Source organism: Sceloporus undulatus, chromosome 4 (assembly GCF_019175285.1).
Source record: "Sceloporus undulatus isolate JIND9_A2432 ecotype Alabama chromosome 4, SceUnd_v1.1, whole genome shotgun sequence".
In the NCBI taxonomy this organism is placed as follows: Eukaryota; Metazoa; Chordata; class Lepidosauria; order Squamata; family Phrynosomatidae; genus Sceloporus; species Sceloporus undulatus.
Genome location: NC_056525.1, coordinates 201,541,048 through 201,562,678, shown reverse-complemented (window position 1 = coordinate 201,562,678; position 21,631 = coordinate 201,541,048). Strand labels below are relative to the sequence as shown.

At 38.1% G+C, this 21,631-nt stretch overlaps 1 long non-coding RNA gene across 1 annotated transcript; it reads left to right on the top strand.

The window, feature by feature from the left end:
* Positions 1-985: 985 nt before the first annotated feature.
* LOC121927668 lies at positions 986-21,413 on the top strand. The gene is made up of 4 exons (XR_006103297.1): positions 986-1,139; positions 7,197-7,259; positions 8,708-8,832; positions 19,271-21,413. It is a non-coding gene; the product is annotated as an uncharacterized LOC121927668 (long non-coding RNA).
* Positions 21,414-21,631: the final 218 nt, after the last annotated feature.

The following is a 21,631-nucleotide window of genomic DNA, read 5'->3' as shown; positions in this document are numbered from 1 at the left end:
TGAATAATTATAATAATTTGCAAAATATGCAAAATAGATACCTGGACCTGAGGAATTGGAATATGGCAACCCTACACTTTCTTTCTTTCTTTCTTTCTTTCTTTCTTTCCTTCTTTCTTTTTTTATTTAGTATTTTTGAAATTTTACAAAACAAAACAGATTTAATATTCTTTCCATACATACATGTACTTTTGTATCTTATTCATTTTTTATTTTATTTTTTTACAAAAAATCCTAAGTATCACCTCAATGCCCCCTTTCCCCCTGGAGCCATTCCCTTCTTTATACTCCATCCAAAATGTTAACTCCTCCTGTGGAGGTAATTTCCCATCTTCTTTTCTGAGTACATTTTCAATAATTTTTCCCCTTATTTCATCAAAATCATTTCTTTTCCATAATCCTTTTTTACTTTCAATTTGCATGTTAATTTGTCATTAATTGCTAACTTCCAAACTTTTTTATACCAATCCTCCAATTTCACATTTATTTTTGTTTTCCAATTTCTTGCTATGTTTAATTGCGCAGCAGTAAACACATTTGTTACAAGGTTTTTTTCTTCTTTCCATTCTACTACATTGGATATTGATAACAATACTATGTTTGGTTTTCTATCTATCTTTATATTCATAACATTTTCTATCTCTAATATTACTATTTCCCAGAATTTTTGTACATATTTACATTGCCACCACATATGTATATATGATCCTACTTCCTGACAGCCTCTCTAACAATATTTTGAATTATCTTTGTTTATATTACGTAGTCTCACTGGTGTCAAATACCATTTCCAAATAATTTATAATAATTTTCCTTAATTTGCACCAATAAATTTTTCAAATGTCTTTGTTCCCAAATCTTATTCCATTCATTATCACAAATTTTACATCCTAATTCATCTTCCCATATTTCTTTTAAAATAATTTGATTTAATTTTTTCCTCTTACAGTATTCTCCATTAATATTTTATAAATTTTACTAGTTGTACCTTTCATATTTTCATTTTCCTCCATTTCTTTTCCTTTCTGGATTATTTTGCAGAGTACACCAGGAAAATAACTGTCCAGAAAGGACCTCCCACCTACACATATGAAAATGCTCACTTTGTGTTACATTGTGTGGAAGAAAGTGGAGCAAAAGTAAACAAATATAATGCACAGTATTTCTATTTTGACATGAAGAGGGGGTTGCATTAAAACAAAACTCAAAGGTCTGCATAAGAAAGGTGTAATAGTATATCCATACACTGCTGTCCCACTTGAATGTGGGTCACATCAAATATTCCTATAGATCTTGATTTCCCTCACTGAAGTGGTTTTGAAATTCAAGTGGAATGCTTAGGGAAACCCAATTCACTTTCAAACGAAGGTGTGGGATGGATCTTGGTGTACTCTTAGTCTAAATAGTTAATCTGGTATTGCTGCATAAATACTGCCATAGTTACTGATGTATTCCACAGTCTGTACTGTATTTGGCTTTCAAAATGAGTTTTTGAACAGAATTGTTACTTTTAATTTGGATGACAAAACTGTGGAGGTTTTCAGTGATCCTCCCTGTGCAAAACTGTTGTGGATTTCATTGAATACCTTAGGCTACTGGAACGTTGCTACATGAACAAACACTCCTCAGTCTGCTTACTGTTTAGCAGTTCCAATAAGTATAACACCTACTATATAGTTAAGCAGTCATTTGACTGTGACATCAAAGGCTTTCATGGCCGGCATCCATTGTTCTTTGTGGGTTTTTCGGGCTATGTGACCATGTTCTAAAAGAGTTTATTCCTAATGTTTTGCCAGCATCTGTGGCTGGCATCTTCAGAGAATGCTGACCTGGAAGAGAGTACCCAGGATCACACAGTGTGTGTGTGTGTGTGTGTGTGTGTACATACACCCACTCAGGAATAAACTCTTCTAGAACATGGCCACATAGCCAGCAAAACCCACAAAAAACTAGTCATTTGACTATTTCATCACATGATCAGCAGACGTGGAAAAACAATGACTCAGACTATTACCTAGAAAACATCAACCAGAGCAAGTAACAACTTAAGAGAGGCAAAAGGTTTATCACGTGGCCCGCTAACAATATGTACCAGTTTTAATACATGTCAGTATATGCTGAAGCTAATTTTCAACACTGATTCATCTCATAAACTCTGATAATAGAGACTAGCAGGACAAATGTATGTGGGTGAAAACCCAGCAAGTTCATTCAACTTTAGTAAATGGCTAAAAGCCTGGAGATCTCACTCTTTTACTGAGAGCTTTCAACAAGTACCTAAACATTACAAAGATGCAAATTAAAAGAATGAAATCATGAAAATTAAAAATAATGCATAAAAGCCCCACATTATTTGATATCGTGATCAATAAGGACAGAATAGAGCTACGTATACAGTATGTAATTCTCTTTCTTTTCCCTCAGGAATATAAACAAAAGTTTCCAACTGGGCACAATACAAAGGATGAATCCTTGAATAAAAAGCAGGATAGTTTTTTTTCTGCCTTTGTATCTCATATTCATTTCTTTCAACAACATATCAAACTATTTTTGTCATAATCCCTTGTTATGAGGCCATTACCATGCCATATCTTCTCTTTGATGCAGTTTACCTGGGCATTTCCAAGTTTGAAGATATTCTATTCTAGTCCCAAATGACAGCATTTTTCATTAAATGGAAAGGCTTTCTGGGGGAGTCAGATTGGATTATTTAGTTTGTAGCATGATATATTTTGTACTCGTAGGGCTGGAACATGAGCATAATTGCTTTTAACATAGCTTTTTTTTTAAAGGCATATATATATATCAGCCTGTGTATCAAAAATTCATCTTCCATGTATAGGAAGATGAAATCCACCCTTTTCTTTTGCTAGGGTAGGTTTTCTAAGTGACAGATACCAGATGGACCCACTGATCACATTTTTAGCTTGTCTAGTTTCAGTCATGGATACATTTCCATATAATAGAATATTTCTATCAAAAGTTTAATTCTGAACTCAGAGCAGGAACAGACTAGCTCTAAGAGCCAGCTTCCTGGAAGCTTGGGTACATGGCCTTTAGACACCACATGCACCTAAGACGTCTTGAAGCCGGCTGGCTGCCCAGATGTGGGTGACTTCATGATGCTCCGGTGGCCACACGCTGTCATGAAGCTGCCATAAGGTCATGGCAAGACAGGAAAAGCTGGCTTTTTGCTGGCCGAAAAAGGAGTGGATCTTCGTCGCTCCTTTTCCAGCTGGCTTCAAGGCAGATTGGGGCCATCGTGTGTGTTTGCTGTGGCCCCAATCCATCTTCAAAAGGTCCATCTCCTGCCCATCTCTTTGCCCCCCCCACCAGTTAATAATAGACTTTAGAATTTCTAAATAATAGGTCTATTAAATTTGCATATGTTAGAAATGCAGCAATGCTTAGCACTGAAGAATCAAGAATGCCTGTAGACTTTTCCACGTGAGGCTAAAAAACAAACAAATTTTAACATTTTAATTAATTTTAATTAAATTTGGTACTTATCAGACAATATAGTGTCTGTTCTGCTGCTGCCTTATTACTATAAAGCACCTTTTCATTGATAGGCAAAACCCCTCAAATAAACTTTCAGTCTTGCTATTATAGCACAGGTATTATGATGTGAAAAGCCTCTTTGCTTCAATTTTGCCATTACAGCCATCATGTGTCAGGACAGGGCCTGATTCTCCTCCACTCTCCGCCTCCCACTGACTATTCCAAAGGACACTCCATGCCTGTCTTTTTGTTTGTTTGTTTGTTTTGTTTGCCTTTGCTGTGTTTGCATTCTTATGTTGTTGTGGTGGTGGTGATGTACCTTCAAGTCGTTTCTGTCTTATGGTGATCCATCATGGAGTTTTCTTGGCAAGATTTGTTCAGAGGGGATTTACTATTGCCTTCACCTGAGGCTGAGAGAGTTTGACATGCCCAAGGGCATCCATGGCCAAGCAGGGAATCAAACCCTGGTCTCCTGAGTCTCTGTCCAACAATCAAAACACTAAACCACACTGTAAAATGATAAAATAAAAATACTGTCAACCCTCCTTATCGACAGATTTTTTTAATCCACAGAGTTAAGCATCCATGATTTGAAAACATTTTTTAAAAAGTATACATTCCAAATAGCAAAGCTTGATTTTCCATGTTATATATGGGATACCATATTTAATGGGACTTGAGCATCCACAAATTTTTTTATCCATGGGGGATCCAGGGAATAACAAGGATCATAACGTTAATAGTTTTTAATTATTTTGGCCATATTTACTCAAACCCAGAAAAATTAAATATAAGTAAACCAACAGGCACAGAGAATAGGCTTTGGAATAGCGAGTGGGAAGGGGAGAAAGGTGGAGAGGAGGAAAATCATGTCCTTCATGGCATTGACTGCTATAATGCCAAAATTGCAATGAAGAGGCTTATTATACTCGGGGAGGGTTTCTCAAGTAGTGCAGCCATGCAAAAGAAAAATGGTGTTTGCATTCCATTTCCAGTTTCCTTTCATAACATGCTTGCCATGAGACCCAAAACTGGTGTGATAATGTCCTCCAAGTGAGAAATAGTAATAAGGTTAGATAACTTGAGTGACCCAAAGTGTCCTCCCTCCTTGTCTATCTATCCTGACCCCTCTGTGATGCAACTGGATACTCTTAGGGATGCTTTCCATCTCTTCTCTTCCCATTAGTCCTCTCGCATCTCATCACTAGAATGAAGCTAGATTAGTTTAGCACCCAGAGTAAATTTCCTCGTATCTTAGAATGAAAGTCCTATAATAGAGTCTTTAATTAATGGCCTCTTTACTCCTTAATCAGGATCTTTCACCACTGCATGCATTCTCTGGCAGCATACTCATTTTTGGAGACTCAAATTTCACTTTAAAAACCATAGCTGAATTGCACTAGCATATACTAATGAATAAAAATTCTGATCTTGAAGAACTGTTGTAAGGAAAGATCCAGCATATTTCCAATACTGTTCGTTGATCACGTATATACGAGCCCCTTTTGGAGATTTATATAATAGAAACCAAAAATTATTAAATTGGAGAAATGAGGTTGAAATGACTAGCTTGCCCATCAGTCTTCCTAACCATCTGCTGCTCTGATCACAGCAAACTAATGCAAAGAGAATTATTGCCATTTAAACTTGAGCAGTTCCTTGCCAAAACCACAAGTGCTGTGCTGATTTCTTACCAAATCTGTCAGAAAGTCCATCAGTTCTATAGTATATTTTGTTTTTCTAGCCTGAAAGCACAAGCACTTCATCTGGCAAGAACATAACAAAAACAATTCTTGTAATCAGTTTGACAGCTGAACTGAAGCAAACTCATGGCCAGGCAAACAAAAAAAATTTATGTGAAAAGGGGAAAAAAGTAAATGATCAAGTGAACACAGTGCTATGCACATTTACTCAAACATAGAGTCTATTGAGCTCAATAGGATTTATACTCATCTAAATATTGAATCTACATTGGACTACTGTTCAGTCCTGAACAGATAGCTGTATTTAGAACAGCTATATGAAATGTGGCTGGTGATTTGAATGCCAGACTATGACCCTGGTGATTAGGGTGACCATGAGCAAGTTACACTCTTTCAGTCTCAAGGGAAGACAGTGACAAATGCCCTCTGAACAAATCATGCCAAGAAAACCCATGCAAAGGTTCACCTGTGGGTCCCCATAATAACTTGAAGGCACACACAACACAGAGAGAGAGAGAGAAGAGAGAGAGAGAGAGAGAGAGAGAGAGAGGAAACATAAGTATGTAAGTCTAGAGATGCTACATGCTACATTGTTCTTCCCTTCAGAGTTATCAGGACATGGGGACAGTGTTATCTATATAATTTCCTCCTCCACCTCCTCACTTTATCATTTTTTAAAAGTGATTGCAAAATTATCACTTAAATTGGAGTTTTCGGTGATCTTTAGCAATCTTATTTTACTTAAAGAATGAAGTTTTCAAACATATTAAGGGTATGCATTCACAGTTACATTTGGTAGTTTATTCAGTGATTTAATAGTGGTTGAAATGGTTAGCCACAAGCTATGGAAATCTCTGGCTCAAATTATATTTCAACAATTCACTTGGTGGCCTTAGGCAAATAACTTATCCTCAATGTCACCTCTTATTTCCCATGTTGATCATACAAATATTCCTTACATAGCATTTTTAAGGACTGTATTGGTAATGTTTGCTGTAAGGAATTGCAAAGAAGTTGGCACACTTGAAATAGTTAAATGTTTAATCATATATTAATACCAAAAATTAGCAATTCTTTTCATACTAATTCTCTGTTTAAAATCCATTCAATGTTGGAGGGAGGGATCTTTTCATCTGTGTGGAAGGAAGGTTGATAGAAAGCCCACAGTTCTGGAAATGAAAGGGGAATTTTCTCAGTTTAAGACTCAAAGGGGATCTTCTTAAGAAAAGCCTCTTCTAGTTGTCAGAGCTTTCTACTTCCCCTGCTTTGTACAAGTTGTATGTGTTCCTTTGGGCTGCCTCTGCACTGTAGAATTAATGCACTTTGACACCGCTTTAACAGCCATGGAATTCTGGGATTTGTAGTTTATGATATATTTAGCCTTCTTTCTCAGAAAATTCTAGTGCCACAACAAATTACAAATCCTAGGGTTCCCTAGGATGTAGCCATGACAGTTAAAGTGGTGTCAAACTGAATTATTCCTGCAGTGTGACAGCAGCCTTGGCTACAACAAGGAGCAATTTGTGGTCACATCACACAGGCTCTAAAATAGCGGCAATGGCACATTATCTTTTGCTTTTACTCTCCTTTTGAATGGGAAAAGCCCGATTCTGCCCTTGCTCTCCTCTCCAAAGCAAAGAGAAAAAGTTGGCAGCAGTCAAAAACTGATGGATAGAGGATGGGAAAACTGAACATTTTTAAAACTACCAAGAAAGCAGGAAGGCAAAGAATTAAGCATGGCTGTTCCAGCTGAACCGAGACAGTTGCATGATGGCAGGTTAAATTTGAATAGGGTGAAAATACCTTTACATATCATTTCTAGTGTTGCCTTCAAACACATTTCCTGAGTGGAGGCTGAAAGAAAATATGTTTCTAGTTCAAAGGTGAGAAAGAGGCTCAATCTAGATCTTACTAGAAATGGTAACTTAGAGATAAAAGGCAGTTTCAAGGGTAAGAGTAGATATATGTGTATGTTTTATTTTTCCATTTCAGGTTTCTAATCATTATCCTGCTTCAAAGTATCATTTGTGATATGTTTGCTTCTATGAGAATCATGTAAGTTTCCTATTTCCTTCTTCACCTAAATCTTTTCAGTACTCATAAATGTTTTTCTATCCTTCCCCCTTTTGACAATATTGATAACAAAAGAGATGTCTGGGCAGGCTGTCTTTCCCACTTTCCGGTCAATGCCCTGTTGCTGCATTGGTTTGAGGAATTTAGAGGGCAGTGGATGTGATTTTTTTGTGGCAGCTGCCATACATCCCAAACAATCTAGATTTTGACCATCATTTCCTTTTCAATTAAGTTGCGTGGAGAAGGACATGGTGGCTAGCAGGAACCACTTTGGATATCTCTAATGAGCATGTTATTTGCCATCAGAGCAAGGAGTTTTGGAGTACATACCTATTTTCAGACTACAGTACTAATACACAGTCTCATATTGGCTGGGAAGTGATTATTTTGCACTTAATAGAGTTAGGTTTTACCATTAATCCTGGCATATCATTGTGGAAGATAAGAGTAGGACATAAGCATCAACTTTCATCTGAGAATATTTCAGCCACTCTGGGATGGGTGCATGAAAGTAGTGTCATGTTAGCTCTGCTTTCCTTGCCCACTCAGCTTCTTTTAAAAAGGAGGCTCATCTTTGCACACTATGGAGCTGTTCAGACCAGCCATTATGGCCACCCTGGGGGCAGAGTCAGGGTGTCACATCCACATGATGCATGCTCCAACTCTGCTTCCAGGGTGTGGTGATGCCATGTGCCACACCACATGGCACACAGCGTCATGGTGCTCCTCTGGCACTGTGTCCATACAACGCAGCACTGGAGCGCCGTATAGCCACGATGCTATGGCTATCACATGCTTTCCAGGCTGCAAAATGGAGCCGCTTTTTGCGGCTCCTTTTTGCACCCTGTAAAGGCCAGATCAGGGCTGCAGCATGCGGTTGCCACAGCCCCCAATCTGGCTAGGAAAGGGGTGGCATCATTCTTCCTCTTAGGGGCTGTGTGTACACAGTCTCCATATGTTTCTTTCTCTGCCTTTCTGAGACACTCTAGAAAAAGCTTTCTGACTTTGACCATAACATGGACCTCATTCTATGGAGGAAGATGTGCCTCCAGGTTATGGGACTTGAAAGTTTCCAAGGCATCTCCTATCATCTGGAACAGCATTATGATTGAATGTGGAGGTGCCCTTTCCCTGCCACATCCATCAAACACCAGTAAACCTACCATTGAGCCAATGGCTTTATCTCACTGTGATCAGCCCCAAATCTGTTTTGATATTGCAGCCAGGGTGATGGGAAGGAATGGAGGCTTCAAACAAGACACTAGTTTATGCCTATTTATTTTTCTGACCATTTGTAAATGGACCAAACAAATACTATTTGGCCCAGGTTTCTCTGGAATAAGTGAAGAGAATAAGCAGTACTTAGAACTCACGTTCTTTAAAGACTAGTATTGGTTGACTGCATCTTTCCATTTGATCAACCTATACAGGTTCTTGTACATGACACCATAATTTTCCACTGCTCATCTCACAAGAAAACTGACCCAGTAGAAGCTGCTTGTAAACTTCATACCACTCAGAGATGTGGGAGGGAAACAGTAAGAGTGTGGAAAGAGTAAGAGTGTTTTTATACATCTAATAAGTAGATTAATGGAGTACAGTGGCTTTAGGGGGAAAATAGAGTCTTACAGTGATTATTTGCTCTTGAACTGATTTTTTTCTCTTGGATGAGTTAGGGTTTTAAATGGTATCTCCTGCCAAAAGCAATCTGTGCCATTACCAAGTTATGAAATTGCCTATTAGTTAATGAAGAAAAACAACTTACCCATAAAAGAATTGTTCTATTTTTGCCTTCAAGGTCGTTAGTATTCATATGGAATGAAAAGCATACAAATCAGATGTCTATGCAAGTTATGGACTACACTGTTGAAATTCAGTCAATCAGAAATTCTGCTTCCTGGTTGTGCATTTCTGAATGTGTTTCCTTCCTAAAAAAAGGATGCTTGCCTGGAACTATCAGAAACACAGGCAGTCTAAGAGTAAAAGGGTTAGAGAGAAAAGAATTCAGAGCCCCAGCTTTTCTAAGATGCAAGAAATACTGAGCTAAATTGTCACAATGCTAAACAATTTTTATTTATTTTAATTTGTCACAGCATAAGTGCCTATAGAAGTTAAGGAAGATGGGAAAATCTATCAATCATAGCCTGCCTATTCACTGAGCAGAAGAATTAGGGAAAGTGGTTCAGCTAATATTATGTTGACTATAGGTTAAATAAAACAGAAAGTAGAGGACAGTTTATTTTTTATATATAAAAAGGTAAAGTATTTGAAAATTCAGTAATAAAAAGGAGACAAAAATATTGAACCACACATGTGTATTGTGTATTCATAAATATTTATATTTTTATACAAATGACAAAATAGTTGTATTTTCACCATCACATCCACACACTCCATGTTAATTCATTAGGAGGATGTTATTAGCTAAGGCTTTTTCTCTACAACTGCTGTTAAATTCTGATTTTCTGTCTATAGACTACATATTTATAACCAATATAGTATAGACAACATATTTATAACCATTATAGTTCATAAATTGTGAAATGGGATTGTTGTCCTTGTGATCACCCCCTGTTCTGCACTTAGGGTGGAAAAATGAAATGCACAGATATAGGATGGGGGACACCTGGCTGAATGAGACTACGTATGAAAGGGATTTAGAAGTCCAAGTAGACCACAAGTTAAAATGAGTCAACAGTGTGATGCGGCAGTTAAAAAGGCCAATGCAATTTTAGGTTGCATCAATAAAAGTATAGTGTCTAGATCAAGAGAAGTAATAGTGCCACTCTATTCTGCTTTGGTCAGGCCCCACCTGCAATACTGTGTCCAGTTCTGAGCACCACAATTCAAAAAGGACATTAAGAAACTGGAGCGTGTCAAAAGGAGAGTGACTAAAATGGTGAAGGTTCTGGAAACCACGAGGAATGACTTAGGGAGCTGGGGATGTTTAGCCTGGAGAGGAGAAGGTTAAGAGGTGATATGATAGCCCTGTTTAAATATTTCAAGGGATGTCATATTGAGGAGGGAGCAAGCTTGTTTTCTGCTGCTCCAGAGACTAGGACCTGGAACAATGGATGCAAGCTCTAGGAAAAGAGATTCCACCTCAACATTAGGAAGAACTTCCTGACAGTAAGAGCTGTTTGACAGTGGAACACACTCCCTCGGAGTGTGGTGGATTCTCCTTCCTTGGAGGTCTTTAAACAATGCCTGGATGGCCATCTGTCAGGGATGCTTTGATGGAGGGTTCCTGCATGGCAGGGGGTTGGATTGTATGGCCCTTGTGGTCTCGTCCAACTCTACGATTCTATGATTCTACTGTATGTTCCTTGCTTAGTTTTGCCCAAGATCTAATAAGTCACAGTTCTCTTCCTATTGTTATTGTGTTCTATTCTGGGTTTTTCCTTAGTTATATCCATGTATCTGCGTATGTGCCTTCAAGCCGCCTGTTGACTTATGGTGACCTCATGAATTTCATAGGGTTTTCTTGGCCAATGAATACTCAAAAATGGTTTTACCAGGTCCTCCTTCTGAACTATAGCCTACATCAACTGCTATTCATTCATGATCTTCCATCTAAGTATTAACCAGAGCTGACTCTGCTTAGCTTCCAAGTTCATCCATACATGACTATTAAAGGCTTGACCTCTTAATCAGGTACACTAAAATGAATATAAAAGGGGAATAGTTCTTTTAGAAGACACAAATCAATGTGTAAGATTTTATTTATTTATATATGGGCATATTTATGGGCATATGTGGTAAGGTCAGAGGTAATTCCACTTCCTCAGATCTGGACATCTAATTTGCATAGTATGCAAACTATTCTAATTATGCTAACATTCTGATTTGCATTATGACTATGCACATTAAGATATTAATTGTTGGATTTTTTTTCCCTTTCAGTATGGGCCTCAACACTGGCATAAAAACCCGGCATGGGGACAGAGTGGAGGTGTGGTGACCACACGCCAGCCAGCCCAACTCTGCTCCATGCCAGCGTGATGCCACGCACCCGAACGCACAGCAGGTGGTGTCAACCTGTATCTTTGGTGCAGTGTTTACACGTACTGTGCCAAAGAAGCAGCAAAAAGCAGCAAAAAGCCGCCACAGCAACCACTTTTTGTGGCTTCTTTTTGTGCCATGGAAAGGCCAGATTGGGGCTGTGGCATGTAGTTGCCATAGCCCCGATCCGGGGAAGGAAGAAGCGGCTGCAGGTCACTCCAAATGGGTGGTCTATTGAGCCCCTATGTTTCAGCCTGCATATCTTTTTCTTACAGTTACAACTGATTTCAGTGAACTGCTGCAAGGTAATTAGACTTGGAATAGGGAGGTTCAAGTTCAAGCCTCTTCTTGGTAATGGAATTTACCATGTGACCTTGGGCCCCCAGTACTTCTGAGCAAAGCTATGTTATAGACCTTTTATTTCTTACTCTCTGCCACATTCATAGCTCATTGTCAGGTTCTCTCCTACTTCCTCTCTCCCCTCATGCCCTTGCAGTGTGCCCCTATGTTGTTACTCACACTGTTCACTCACCTTGCACTCTCAAAATGTCCTTGTTTCTTATATGTCACAGTTCTCTTCCCTCCTAGCCCTTTCCATTCCTCATGTTGTGCCCTCGGTGTGTTTCTCCTTTCTTTGTGCACTTCTTGACTTCACACATTACTCTTCTTTTCCTTACATCTAAAAGGCAGGAGTAGATCTGTTGCTCTCATTACAATTTCATAGAAGAGTTCCTCCACATTTTGTCACATATCTTGGGTCCCACAAGGGCTAAACAGTTCCTTTTTTTTTTTTTTTTTTTGAAAAAGTAAAGTTTGGAATCCACATAAGAGTATGTTCCAAATGGAAACCAGGTCACTTTCATAGAATTTGTGGGGAAAAATAGCACAATGGGGATTGCGGTAATCCTAGTCAGAGGGACATTTTTAGTTCTTTCTGATCCCTCATTGAAATGAGCAACCAATATCTGTTGGGACTGGAACTGATGCTCACTTTTTCATGTGAGCACTGGCCATCTCAGGATTGCTTTGTGCTCTCCAGTCATTTCTGATTTATGGCAAACTTAAAGTGAGCCTATGATGGGGTTTTCTTTGCCTTCCTCTGAGGTTGAGAGAGTTTAACTTGCCCAAGATCACCCAAAAGGGTTGGCAAAGCAGAGATTTGAAATACTGGTCTCCCTGTATTTTATTGATTGATTGGTTGATTTTAATTTTTATGCCACCCTTGTCCCAGAAAGGGACGCAGGGTGGCTCACAAGATAAAAACACTTTAAAAACTTTACTACAAAAAATTAAAAACAATTAAAATAAAAAATACACAAAAGTTATAACTAATGACACACCTCATATCAAAACTACCCTATTGTGATTTTAAAGACTCTGCCTTCAGTATCCTAGAATTATAATATATTTCACCATGGATGTAGAATTTCAAGGTCTTTAATCTCTTGACTTGACAAGGACAAGGTCCTTGATCTCCACTTCTTTGTCTTTATATCAGATTTTAGTGGAAAAATTTTCAAACAAGAGTCCTCCAAGCAGATGAATATAGAAGAGTCTAAAATCACATATAAGCCTCCCCCACCAATCCTAAATTTGAACTTTGATTTAACAGAAGGGCTCCTTCTCTTTGGAGGACCTTAGACCAAAATGAAGGGGGTCATAGTTCTGACAAAAAGGACACATGATTCTTCTTCTTCTTTGTTTACCCCTTATGCCACTACCAGAGGGCCCTCACTCCTCTAGACAAGATTTCCAGCAGGCACAGGAAGTGGAAAGGGAAAGGGGAAATCAACAAAGATAATCTCCCTCATTCCTTCCAAGAGTAAGAGCAAATTTTGCTCACATGATTTCAGGTTCTAAGCCATAATGCATAAAACTTTTTGTGGTTCTGTTGCTTGACCTCTCAGGAGCATAAGGTGAGACATCCAATGTTAGTCTGAAATGAAAATTTTAGGAAAAGAGAATAAATGAGTACTTAAATGTTCAGGGTTGAGGACATATAAACTTCAGAGTATGCCATAACTAGGCAAGGATTTTCATAACTGGGAATTGTTACCAAGAATGTCCATGTACCCACCAACTAAACTAAACTTACTGTTAGGTCTATAAGTAATGTCTCCAAGTGGATCCTTGGAGCCCAGGGAGGTTTACTTGTGTGCAGGTAGTCATTCAAGTAATTTATCTCAGACAGTTCAGAGCTTTATAGTTCAGAGCTGACAGCTTGATTTGGGCTCAAAATGCATAAGAAGTCAATGCAATTGCTACAGAATTGGTTTTACATATACTTCTTGTTCTGCCCCATCAATACCATGGTGGCTACACTAGTCAGGCCATCTTCAACATTTCCACATAGAGCACAGCTTGATGTGAGTAGCATATGCATAATTATGGAAAGGTCATACAGTCTCCCTTATCCAAAATGCTTCTGATTGCAAATGTTTTGGATTTTGGACTTTTTCAGATTTTGGAACATTTGTATATACATAATGAGATACCTTGAAGATGGGACCTAGGTCTACATGTGAAATTCATTTATGTTTCATATACACATTACATACATAGCCTGAAAATAATTTTATATACAATATTTTAAATAATTATGCGCATGAAAGTTTGTGTACCGTGAACCATCAGAAAGCAAAGGTGTCACTATCTCAGCCACCTATGTGGACAATGTTGGGTTTGGAATTTTTCAGGTTTTGGAATTCTGCATAAAGGAGATCCAATCTATACTTCTCTAAATAGGATGGCAAGCTGACATGCCAGTGTAACCTGGTATCAGACACTTCTACCAATTATTGTTTTTATTTCCTATCCACTGCAAGGAATTTTGACTTACAGCAGCTATGGGGCATATATACATTTTCTCCTCTTTCTTTTATTTCCATTTAAATTCTGCATCCATATATCCATCAATAAAGTGTGCATTATCTTGTAACACATGTGCTTGGTTTCACTGTGTGATTCTAGAATCTAGTTTGACTGGGATCTGAGTAGATGAGGATCCCAGAGTTGCAACACCTAGTTTTCCATCATGCATCCTCCAGCCATCTTCAGATACCTATTGAAGAGGTATTGAAGAGGTCTATGACTTTCTCAGAGTTTATAGATAGCAAATCTATGAAGAGGTGGAGCTGGATGCCTGCCACATAATGAGACCATAGGCCAAACCAGTAAATCATTTATTCTAGCAGTTCCCTGTAGATGTTAAATTGGATACCAGAAAAATAAAATAGTGTGGTATCCATAAGTCAAAGGCCATGAGACAGAACAAGAGTTCTTCAATAGCTCTGTCTGAGACTAGTCTAGGAGGCAGTATGGTAGCCAACACATCACTCTGCACCCCAGATACAACTGAAGAGAGCAGCACAAAAGGATACTATGGATTAGACTGCGATTGAAAGACACTTACGCTCAAAACACATGGGCCAAATAAGGCAGCTTCTGGCCACTTTGGGGTGTGTGGCATTTACATGCTTCCAAAGTGGCTGGAAGCTGCACCAAGGTGGGTAAAGCCAGCCTAAAAAAGGAGTACATTTAGATTGACTCCTGGCCAGTGCAGTTTGGGACTATGGCAGCAGCCTGCTTTAGGAGTGGGCCATGTGGTCACCATGATCCCTGACAAATCAGCATCTGGCCTCTCTTTCCGGGCCTTCTGTTCTGGGCCTTAGACATTCAAGAGAACCAGAAGGGGTTTCTCTTATCTAGTTACCAGTCTGTCAACTGTCAAGATGACGAAAGCTGTTTCTATTCAAGAAATATCCTAGAACTCTGTTAAAATTGATCTAAATAATCATTAACCACCAACTTCTCTTCTTGGATTAAGAGGCCACCATATCTTACAGTAACTAACTTTAAAGGTACGTTGAAAACTAGATGATGTCTGTCATAGGTATGAACTTAATTCCTATGGCTATAGACATTGGTCCTTCAGGGCAATGGGACCAGGCCCTTCTCAAGAAGGTAATGACCACCTTATTCTATACATAGTAAAGACCATTCCAGCAAGTGGTGCTTATCATGCATGCTGCACCAGCTGAAATTATCTCTGATTTTAACATAATTATTAACAATTTAGAAGTCATGTTCATTTTTATATCAGGACCCTTATTGCATTTTCTACTTGATATTCTAAACACTTTTAAAAAAACCCATTAATTGGTATGTACCTTTTACAGTATCTTTCCGTTTTCTTGTGGTATCACACAGGAAGTTGAAAATATTTCTTCTACCTCTTTATTTTTTTCTAGATTACTGTTATGTGAAAAGAGGCCTCTTCATTTTATCACTGTATAGCAGTAACTATGTATTATGCTATAAATAATAAGGATGATAAGGAAATGAATTCTACTTATACAGAAGAAGTGACTACAGATTTTACTCAGCTGCTTTCTCAGTTTGATTTATAGTCAAAACAACACAAAATTAAATCAATAGGACATGGCTATTAATGGAGGATGTGGCTTCATTGCCTACATATCAATGTGGTAGACATCTTAAATGACAGTTTAATGTTTTCTTCTCCCAATGTTCCTTTTGGGTGTGCTGTTTCAGCAACTGTGTGAACCTATGTGCAGTTATTCAAAATTAAGTCCCATTAAAAGTTCACAGTCTTATCAAAAGGAGATATTTTCTACACTTTTGAAGTTCAGCTCATTGAGTCCAACCATACAGTCCTTTAAAAAAATTAACTGAGTCTACCAAGGATATACTCGTGGCCCTTTTACCTTTGGTTTCTTTGACTGGCATTAATTTGGGGTCAGAGATCAATGCCTTATTTCCCAAGTTGCCATCTAAGCAATCCCACTCATTCAGCTTCACCACAAAGATTATCTCAGCAAGTCTGAGGAGGTTTCTTTTTGTGCAGCCTTTAGGTGTGTTGTCAATATGAGTCAGTTTGGATGAAAGGTTTGAAAACAGTACATATTTTAAAAGAGTATGAATTCAACTTGGTGATTTCAGAACTATTCCCCCCCCCCAAATGGCAAAGCAGCCATACAGTCTACAAGTAGAAATCAAGGAGAGGTTCTGTGATGTCAAAGATAATCTTGTCCCGTCCACTATTGCCCAATCTAAATTATTCCTTAAAACTGCTAGCAGTAGATGAAACATTTCTGTATCATGTTTCTGTGTGTCTGTGTGTGCTATATTTTTCATAGATTGTTGCAGGGCAAGTGTGGAAAGTGAATTTTTGCAAGAATGCTTTTCTCTATTGAGCTATCCATTTTGTACCTCCTATAACTAGAAAAAGAAAGAAGTGTATCTTGCCACAGAAATCCATACATTTTTGATGATTGTAATGCTTTTTTTGCAAGGAAAAATGCATACCCTCCAACTGTCCTGATTTGACAGGGATGATCCCAATTAATCCTTTGTCATCCTGCTAGTTTTTCACCTACTTTTAAAATGTCCCAGTTTCTCTATTTATCTCCCACTTCCCCCTTTGTCCTCAGTTTGTTTCAGTTGCTGCAAATTAGATTAAAAATGCAAAAGTAGTTCGAGCTCTAAGAGGAGAGGGAGGTGTCTTGCCCTTCCCTTTAGTGTGTTTGTTATCATTAATATCTTTTGCCATCTTAACCATACTTTGATGTTGCTTAGCCACATGAGTCCTGGTTTTCATTTGTGAAATGTTGGATGGTATATAAATATGCACAAAACCATTTGTAGATTTTAAAAATGCAGAACTAAAAATGTAATAATATTATTTAATCAATGAGAAAAATGCTTGCTAAATGTATGCACCAGAAATTGTGTACAAAAATGTATGGTTTAGTGGGATGTACTCCAAAATAAACACTAATTTATACATAGAAAAAAATGTTTAATAATTATTAACAGAAATGGAATACAACAGTAGGAGTCTTGAGAAATGCTATAAGAATGATACTGGCTGATTTTGACTTTCCTTTTGAGGGAAATTCAGATTGGGAAGAAAACATTAAGAAACTCTCCTAACATTGTTGCCCCAGTTGCAGTCATGAATTTCCTAGCATGGGCATTTCATCTCTCATCTGACTTGCAGCTGAATTCCTGTGAGTGATTTCAGTTGCAAACTCTTACATTGGTCTAACAGTGGAGCTTTTGTAAAGACTTCCTAAAAATATGAGTAGGGGACAAAATAGTTTCTAGATATTAAGTGCTGAAAAATGACTACAAGCAATGGCAAACAGTCACAAATAATGGAGAGAAAATAAATACTAGGTATAGCTGAAAACAGTACTGTATGTCTACATCTTTGGGGTTGTTTTGTGCCTGATCTGCATTTAAATGGATGGTTGCTTTCTTGATTTCTTAAGCATGGGAAAATGAAATACTGATTTCCAAGCAACACATAAATAGATATTAAAATATAAATGAATTCTGTAGAATAGATATCTTCCATTAAGCCATAAAAGCCCACAGAGAATGCAGAAATGTTCCTAACATGAATGTAAATTTACCAGTGCATTACATAAGCTAGGACATGAGGAAAGCGGGGGGAACTGTCATTATCCCAGGAAAGTTGCACGATCACGGGAAGATTTTCTCACACATTGTGATTAAAGAGGACTTATCCTGGCAATAACCAGGTAATAACCAGCAACAAATCATCTATGGGATTTCTCAGTTAATAATTTGTTGCTGGTTATTACCTGGTCATTGCTGGGATAAGTCCTCTTTAATCACAATGTGTGTGAAAATCTTCCCGCGATCATGCAACTTTTCTGGGTTAATTACAGTTTAAATCCCCAATTTTGCCCCATGTATTAAAATCCATAATGTGGTATATTTCTGCTTTAAACATCTTAAGTGAACATTAAACAAATTAGATTTTCTTGCAGATATCACAAAGGTCAGGTAAGAAGGGAAATGCAAAATCAAAATTACTTTTATTTTTTTAAAAAAAACTTTCACACAATAATAGAATTAAGATGTACAATTTGTTTGCCTCTGAGTAAAATATACAGTTCTTAATGTCCAGATTACTGGAATTTCCCCCTTTCTCATTTTATTTATTCTCTGAATCATTTAAGTATGAGGAGATGTCCTTGGCATCACCCTTACCCTTTCTATTCCTCCTTTTTTCTTCTACACCCTTCCTCAATTTGATAGTATTCACATAGTCATACAAAAATCACAGTTGCAAAAGATTCAAATAAGGTGAACAGATGTCTGGGGGAAGGGTAGATCAAGGTATCCATGCACACTCCACTTCTCCATATTACTCTACTTGTCTGCACAGTGGGGAGGGGGATAATAGGCAATTTACATTAGGGTAAATCATTGACAAACCCGGCAATCAATCACTTAGATAAGAAAACTTTTACAACTGTTTGTAGAGATTAAGTCAATAATGAAAGAAACTTTGTTCCTTCTTTGTTGTCATACCAGCAGGTTGTCTAAAACATCTGCTGTAGTAATATGTCACAAGCAATAGTCTGTGCAGGTTAGACCAGTCCATAATAGAAGTAAATGCATTTTTAAATGCCAGGTCCTAAAAGAAGACAGATCTGCTTTGTATCTCATTATAACGGAAATAGCTTTTCATGTCACCTTCATCAATGGCTGTGCAGCTTTGGGGAGAGTTTGAAAGGTCACGATCCATACCTTTTAACTCTTAACTAATTTACCTTTTTTCCCATGAGGGGAAGAAGGGACAAGAGGAAGGGAGCAGAGATCGGAAAAGCCCAGGAAGATTTTAATTCTCAAGTGTGTATGTGGTGTGTGTGTGTGTGTGTGTGTGTGCAGTATTCTGCATTTTGAAAAATGAAAAATGAAAAACCTCTTGTTTTTTGGGGAGGCAGGAGTTGGAAAATCTGAAGGGAGGGATAATGGAATCAACTCGACAGATCTGGAGGCATGAGGGTCAATTCACAGTGCCATGGGTTGATCATCTGAACTTACCAAAGAAGCTTGCCATATGTATCTAAACTCCTTCCTTCCATTGATCCCTATATTTCCATTCTATATCTCCATTCTGATATAAACATATCCTTGTGTCCCTTCATTAGAGTGTTGAACCTCTGTCAGGAATAGAATCCAGGAGATGGGCAATTCACGTACAACCTGAGGCACCTGCAGCAGAAGAAGTCATAAAACCAAGAGTGAAGGTGCCCTCTTCCTCCCACAGACACTGCCGCCGCTCCAGAAATGGATGCACCATCTTCTCTGTTTCAAACATATGATCTGCACATCAATTGTAATGGTACAATGTAGAATAGATTGTAACACTTGTGCTGCATTACTCTTGCAAAGTTGCTTGGGGTGTGGTGTAAAAGTGGGATACATGGCCCCTTGTGTGAGATCCAACCATAGCAGAACATTTGGATTCCCTGGAATATTTCAAAATGGTGTCCCTAGACAAGTTTGGAAAAGTTATTTTTGGAGTACAACTTCCAGAATCTCCAACTAGAATGGCCAATGATGAGAGGGTTATGGGATAGTCATTATCCCCCCCCAAAAAAACAAAACATAATGACTAACATTCTGTTCCATAATTATGATGCTGTAAGCCCAATTTACAACATTGTAATTATCCTAATTCATTTTTATGGTCATTGCACAATCACAATTACCAAAAAAGCCCCCAAATGCCTAGCTTTTAAGTCATGTAGCCCCCGAACAGAGGAATTTCAGAGATGCTTTTTAAGCTACTGCTTTACTCTCCTAAGGAAAATGCCTTGCTTGTTGTAGCCCAAGAGTTAAAGCAGGTCCTTATTATTGCACTACCTGATTAATACCAGAGAGAATTTGAAATGGGGAAAGCATCAAGCTTAGCATCATCATTCTTTCCAGAACTGTTATAAATCCTGGCTCATTGTAAATTAAAACAATGTTTATCTCACACAGGCTCCATCACTTGTATTTGGCCTAATGTTTTGGCATAAAGAAATTAGACACATGTTTAATATTTTAAAGCCACAAGAAAGAAGTGTGAGGAAAGAGGAAATAAATTATTATCAGTGTAAAAAAGTCTCAGAAAAACTGAGACCTGATTATCTGGGCACAGATCTGCTCTGCATTGATATCATACAATAATGCCTTGGCATAAACATTTTTCAATGTTTTAACCAAATTACCCTTTAAATTACCAGCCGACAGCCAGCTGCTTTCCTCATTTATCTCCTCCATAAGTCAAATTCCTTCTTAATTTAAACAACTGAGATGTGATAAGTGTCTCTTCAGTTTAAGAAGAACATACACATATATTTGCTTGGTGGAATTATAAAGTCAATGTGTTTCTTTCTCAAGTGTGTCCTAAGTGCTTCCTAGTCATTTTAGGATTTGTTCTGTTGCTTGTGTCAGTCAAACTAGAAGCCTTATCTCCAACTGAACAAGATCAAGCAGATAAACATAGAAACTATAACATGTTGTGAAGGGATATAGAAACACAGGAAGATGGGATGTTCAGTGTTTACAGCAGCTCACATCACATCTACCAACCCATTTATTCCAAAGTATTTTACAAAGACCACAATATCAGTACAATCAGAAATCGGGGAAATTAGCTTTTGAATTACAGTTATGAAAATCTCCATTGAACATGCTGGCTGAGAGATTCTGGGAAATGTAGTTTTAAGAAAACATAACTTGTCCAAGTTCTGGAATAGTATTGACCGTTAATTCCCACAACTTTAAAAAAAATAATGGGATAAAGATTGAATTGTGAATTCCATCAGATGTTTTACATGTAGGGGTTTCTCCCCTTTATCTTTCCCATCCATTCAATATTTAATTTCACGGGACTACAGGGTTTATGGGGCATTTTATTGCACCAAGGGAATCATAAAATCATAGAGTTGGAAGAGACCACATGGGCCATCCAGTCCAACCCTCTGCCATGCAGAAACTCTCAATCAAAACATACCTGACAGGTGCCCACGTCATATGCGGGCACCTTTTACATGGGTTCAGCTTATGTTGAAAGCCACGCCAACAAGGTTGCAATGGCGCCCGTGCCTTTGGTGCATGAGCCACGCTGTGCATCATGCACGAGCCCCATTATTTTCAATGGGGCTCGAGGATACGTGCTATTTGCCTTACGTGAAGGGGTGCAGAATGGATCCCTCACCTAAAGCAAGGGTGCATTCTATTACCTGGCACAGTGGCTTGAGTGTTGGACTACAGCTCTGGAGATCATAGTTTGCTCAGCCATAAAACTTACTGGGTGCCCTTGGGCCTCTGGGAAAGGCAATGCAAAACCTCCTTTGAACAAAGCTTGCCCAGAAAACACCATCACTTTAGGATTACCATAAATTGGAAACAACTTCAAGGCACTCAACAACAGCAGCATCAAAATTCTATTTTAAAGTTCGTGAATGTTTAAGGTTAAGGTCTATGCATATAATAAATTTGCAGATTACACAGTACAC